The sequence below is a fragment of the Anneissia japonica genome, unplaced genomic scaffold (genome assembly GCF_011630105.1).
Source record: "Anneissia japonica isolate Jap-2015-1 unplaced genomic scaffold, ASM1163010v1 scaffold284889_len227367_cov140, whole genome shotgun sequence".
NCBI lineage: Eukaryota > Metazoa > Echinodermata > Crinoidea > Comatulida > Comatulidae > Anneissia > Anneissia japonica.
This window is the reverse complement of record NW_022756579.1, coordinates 130,984-137,192: the sequence shown is the minus strand read 5'-3', so window position 1 is coordinate 137,192 and position 6,209 is coordinate 130,984. Positions and strand designations below refer to the sequence as shown.

At 30.5% G+C, this 6,209-nt stretch overlaps 1 long non-coding RNA gene across 1 annotated transcript in view; it reads right to left on the bottom strand.

Moving 5' to 3' along the window:
- The window catches only part of LOC117124226, a 19,603-nt gene that overhangs the window by 2,406 nt on the left and 10,988 nt on the right, over positions 1-6,209 (bottom strand). Inside the window, exon 2 of the long non-coding RNA XR_004447951.1 lies at positions 1,706-1,744. This is a non-coding gene — a long non-coding RNA (uncharacterized LOC117124226). The remainder of the gene's footprint in view (positions 1-1,705; positions 1,745-6,209) is intronic.

Here is a 6,209-nt window from a genome sequence, read left to right as displayed (position 1 = left end):
CCCACGTAAACATACAGACACATACACACATGCGCGTGCACAAACATTAAAATGCAAACACTAAATACACTAAGACGATTGCAAAATTTCCATTTGTTATTAGGAGAAATAGAAATCACAACTATGAAGATAAGAGTCCTTATATGAGTAAACATATTCTATAATAGGTAGGTTTCGAACTGAGCGACGGTATAACAAATTCAACCCAAAATATGTAGAAAGACGTTCTTAGAAGAGTGCAAATTGTTATCATAGAACGTTTCGAATTGAGCGACAGTAGGAAAATTAAGACCCACGTCCTAATAAGAGTGCACATTCTTCCGTCGACGTTCAATGCATCACAGGTAAATTTCCCGCATGATTTAAAATCGGAAAACGGTAACGGTTTTGGTCTACATGATTTCGTGCTTCGTACGGGTCATTCCAATTTAATCCTTAAATAGTGAAAGCCTTCTTGTAATTAGCCATAGTAGCCTATGTCAATGCATAACACCGGCTTTATAAAAGTAATTATAAGATTGAAAATTGTTAATCTTATTGTTATAGCGAATAAGGTACTATGTCCACGTTTAAGTTGTAGTAATTTATTAGTTTAAATAATATTGTTCAGGAGGAATTATATAATTAAGAGAAATAAATAAACAAAAATTAAGTAAACCATTAAAGGAGGAAATGGGAAGATTCCATAGGGAATACGTGGTTAAGATTATATTGAAACTTAGAATAGTGGCACCATTTAGACTGGAAGAATGTACATTTCTAAACAATAAATTAATGTGTGATTAGGTAATGACTAGGAGTTAAAGAAAGGTAGTTGAACCCAAAAAAATAGTCAATTAATTATCAAATACTGAGAATTTTAAATACCACTGATGAGAAAAGTTTCACTGTGATAGGTTAATATTAGAAAATGGGAGGTAACAAATGTGTGACAAAATGTGATCCAGTGACCAAATGAATGAGAACTAACGAGAATTAACTCGAGAACTAACGAGAATTTAACCGAGAATTAAACCAAGAATTAGGTGAGGATTTTTTTTTTTGTGGAATTAACTTAAAAATTCAAGCGGAATTAAAGTGAATTAACAAGTGAAGTTAGAACTGAGAATTTGAGGAGTCAACACAAAGTTGAATATTAAGTGAATATAGCGATACCAGTGAATTTAGTGAATCATTACATGAAGTATCAACACATTGTGAATTGTAACCTGTGAAATTGAGTGAAAATAAATTGTGAATTTTGAGCCTTAAAAGCTGAGTTCCTTTACTTTGTCTCTCGAACAAATATAGTTATATAAATTGTTTAAAGATGTTTTAAGTAAGAAATACTACTTCCAGGCTTTTTCTGTTTCAAATGATCTTATATTAGATGTGTGTAAATTAATATAGTGTATAATATAGTATGAATGTTTTGTATTGCAATCATTTTAAATTTAATATAGAACAAAAGATTATATAGCATGGTGTAGGCCCTAAGTGTAGGCCTAGACCTAGACTAGAAGCCTAAAAAATATTTAAAACAAAATTAAATTAGAATATGCGGCTCACAAATTGTATCAAAAATCATATAGCAATAATGATGGCTCATTATTATATTTTAAGAGTTTGTGGTAAATTTTGGATACTATTCATCAGAGGTCAAGGTGGCAGACAGAAACACCTTGTGCAAAAACAGTGAAAACTTCGTAGGAGAAGAAAAACTTACTTTGACTGAATGTAGGACTTCTCATTTCCAAAGCGATACCTGATTATGAAATTGTAAATTAAACAGAATAATTAATGTATATAAAGTAAAGAAATTAATGCAAAATCCAAAAAACAAGAATAACTAGGCAAAACGAGATAGGAAAAAACGTTTTGTTTGTAAAACATAACATATAACTTTTCCTTAATGACACAATATAGCTGAAGTTAAAGTTATAGAGTTAAAAAAAAATCGTTAAATAAAATGAAAATTCAAGACAAAAAAAAAATCATAAATAATATAATTAATTTATAACATTTAATGAAAACCAAATCAAAAATACTTCGGCAAAAATATAATGTGCCTAAAAACATACAATTTACTAAAATTAAATTGTTCCATTAATTTTATTTTAACTGGTTTCATGTTGCCTGATATTTAGGAAATACATCTAGAAATGAAAGAGAGCAGGAACCTATTTAGCGCAAATAAAATAAAAATGTAATAATATGATTGCATTTGTAAAATATATATTTAAAGCGTAAGGGATATAAATACACCATGTTCCATAATATGTCATAACCACTATAATGGATTTTAAACTGGCCGTTGTATTTTGCTAATATCTTGACTTTTAATCAATATATTATAATGATTCTAATTGCAAAATATTTATTGATAATAATAATATTAATAAGTCGGTCATATTGAATTTCAATTTTATAGATTGGCTCATATTGGCCACATTTTCAAAATGGCCGCCATATAAAACCACATTTTGCGTATGTCATGGCTCCCAAGCCAAATTATATTTAGTTGCAAAATATATAATTTTAAGATTAGGATAATTCAAAGATAACCTAATACATTTAAATTGTTTAGAAACCGCACATGGTGGCCAAATTTAATTTTATGGATAGATCAATCAATGAAAAACTTTTGAAATTATGTATTAAATTTTAGGTAAAAAAAAGAATATATTTTTACAGAAGCACTCATGAATCCAGAATGCCGCCATATTAAATTTAAAATGGCCTTAATGAAAATAATGTTTAGCTTATATTGGCCTTTTAAAGGACCAGCCTATGTTCTAGGTTTTATTCGTGTTTACCAACACAGAGCAAGATCTTTTTTAGATTGTTTTGTGTCTGGCCACCAAATATTCATCGCAATTTAAATTAAAAGAAAACAGGCTTGATTTAGGTATTTATATGCCAAAAGAGACGCTCAAATTACAAGGCACTATCGAGTTATTTTCTGCTAAGGAGTAAAAAAAAGTTTGGGAAATTAAAAATGATTGCATCAAGACTGACTTTAGTTTGTCAGTGTTTAAGACAACTCTTGGAGAAGTTAAGATTACCGATGGCTGTTACAAGAGTTTGGTTAAATAAACTGTAATTTCAAAGCTAACGTTGAAAGATGACGTTGAGCATATAAAGCAATGTGTAAATGTTGATTATCTATGTACTAAAGAAAATAATTATGATAAGCAGGTATAGGCATACTAATTGCGTGACTTAAACATTTGCTCACAATATGCAGACTACTTCTTCAGGCCTATAAATAAAATATTTACGAAACCTATAGCGTCTTAATTAAACATGTATTTTATATATTAGAATACTGAGTTTCAATTATTAACTACTGTACATATTTTATTACGGCTACATCGGAAAGGTATGCAGTTTTTTGGAATTTTAGATGATTTTTTTTTTTTTTTTAGAGATTTAAGAGCACTGGTCTGTAAATATCGCAAAAATGTGTTTTCTTTATATTTTGGTGATTGATTTTACTTTGGGATAATATGCACAAAATGATATGAGGGCTCACACATAGTCGAGACATTTTTAAAGCTACGTCATAGCTGATATGTAGGAGCTAAATCATAGATTATAGGTAGCTGATACATTTGCAGCCAAACCACTAACGATATACCTCGACAAAATGTCTATACTGACGATTGGTTCTGTGCTCCATTCATTCATAGGTAACATATTCTCCTTTAATCATAGTATACTAGACAAAGTCCTATAGAGGCACGCTATATTTGAAACCCTCTTAAAAACCTTAAAGACCAACTAGCAGCCACGAGGAACCTTATATTTAAAACCATGAATAATCAATTGCCAGATCCGGGAATCGTAACAGCGATATGAGTCGTGTCTAGCGAATCCCAGCGAGCGTTGGTGGAACGAGTGGAATTGTGTGCAGTCCAGCTTCCGAATCGTGTTTAAGTGTGGGTAAGATGTGATTGCTTCTCTGTGTATCAGTGTGTTGTAGGGCCTAGGTTATGGAGTATAATTATAGTCAATAAATTCGCTTGAGTCTGTGATATCTCTTATGAAATTAAATTTTTATTATTGAATAAATGACGAAGCAATTTCTTGTACTGTATTTTTGACTGAGACCAAAAAAAGGTCTGTACAATGTGTTCTTTTATTGTGTTCTGTATTTCACCTAAAAAAAGTTATTCTGACATTGACAGGGACATTGATTGTTTAAAATACTCTAGAAAGTGGAAGTGGACACCTTGTGTAGACTATTTTTTAAATAAATTATTGTTTTTATTATATAATTTTTTAAATGAAACCTTTCAATCGTGGTCTATTAATTAATGATAACGAATTGATTATATGAAAATCATTTGTATGGAAATTTGTGGAACATACAGAATGTCCTCAATAAAACAGCAGTTCACCTATAATAGTAATGCATAGCCGGGTCCGCCATTGTAGAAAGATGCTGCTATGTACTAAGGTTTGTTTTATTTTTTTATTTACTATTGTCTTATCCAGAAATTTGTAAAATGTTGGACCCAACACTAAAGCTGTGATGTCCATGATAAAAACTGTACACTGTGACCTAGAGCTGTGACTGCAAGCTCGAGGTGTAACAGTACGCGCACGCAGATGGGGAACCCAACATTATAACATACTGTATATTTCTCTGTCCTTCTCATAATGCATTACATTCAATACATTTCAAATTCTATAAGAGTTTTAATATAAGATTAATGTAATGAAATAAATCTGAAACTATAATAAATCTGCTCCAACATTTATTTGTCACATCAAAAGTCCTTAATCATATTTTATTTAAAAATTGTTTTTAGCTATTTACTATATTTCTAGGCCAAATCCTTATTTTGTATTAAATACTAAATGTAAACATCAAACTACTTGGTGTGAGTCGATTGCAGAAACCTGTTCGATCCACTGTACGAGTCTGCATAATTTGCCGATGACGAAATAATTATTCTGATGAATATTTAAACAATGTTCCTCGTGGCGGCTAGATTTCCATTGAAAACTTGTCGTCCACTTATATAGTGGTATTCATCATTTTCTGTAATTTTTGTGTAATGCCTTAATTACTACTGAACAATTAATCAAATTATTATTATTTTTTTTCTTTGACGGCGGTTAATGTAACCTTCATTTTCGGGCGATAGTGCAACGCGTTTTGCGCAATGTACGGGACCTATTGCGATCTGCACGCCGAGGAATTTATCGTTAACAACTTTTTGTCAGCATATTCGGATCAGTGTAGGCTTAGCATAAGGGCGTGCATACTGCAAATAATCATTTATTAGATCTAAGCCTAAATAGACCTAAGCAAACCTGCCCTAGAGGTATTTTAATGTAGGTTGACAAACACACATTTGTCATACTTCATAAGTCAAGTATAGTAATTAGTTATGCCTGCAGTATTTTAATCATGCTTTTTTTGTTTACATTATTTTGGGTATTTTTAAGGTTGTGATTATTCAATTTGCATTTGTGTGTAGACTGAATTGAGCTTTATTTAATAGAAAATCAGTGCAATTAATCATGGTTGATTAATATAATGGCATCAGTCAACTTATAAAGCTTTATTATTTTTTTATTTAAAAAAATCGTTATTTCCTTTTTCATGCAGGTATAGTTAATTCAGGTCAGGCTAGCACTTTTTTAATTAATTGAATTCTATTAAAAATTAAATTGTTAAATATATTTAATCAACTCATACAATACAGACTAATTTAAATACAGTATGTTTTTAATACAGTTGTTGTATTTTATTAACATTTAATACAGTATTTATCTACAATATTAGTATTTAATGATATTGAATATTCCACTTCAGTTACTTTCTGATAATAAAAATCAAATACAATTCTGGCATTTTATTAGAATTGTTATATAAATTGTAAGAGTGTGTAAGGAAATATCGAAATAGAAAATTCATACTAATTCATATACATAATATTTTAATTAAATTTTAATCGTTAAATATACTCCAATTAAAATGTACTAGCCAGGATTTTGGAAAGGGGGAGAGCCGTTATGCGAATTACATATGACCCCGGCGGGTCAAGGGGGAGAATCCCCCCGTAAAGTAGCGCACACTGAACGTTCTTAGGACTGTTTGAGAGGATAAAGTGAAAATTGCAATAGACGCATTATAAATAAGCGAAAAAATAATTATATAATAAATGAACAGTGGCAGATCCAGGAATTCGAAAGAGAGGTGAACCAGAGAGGGA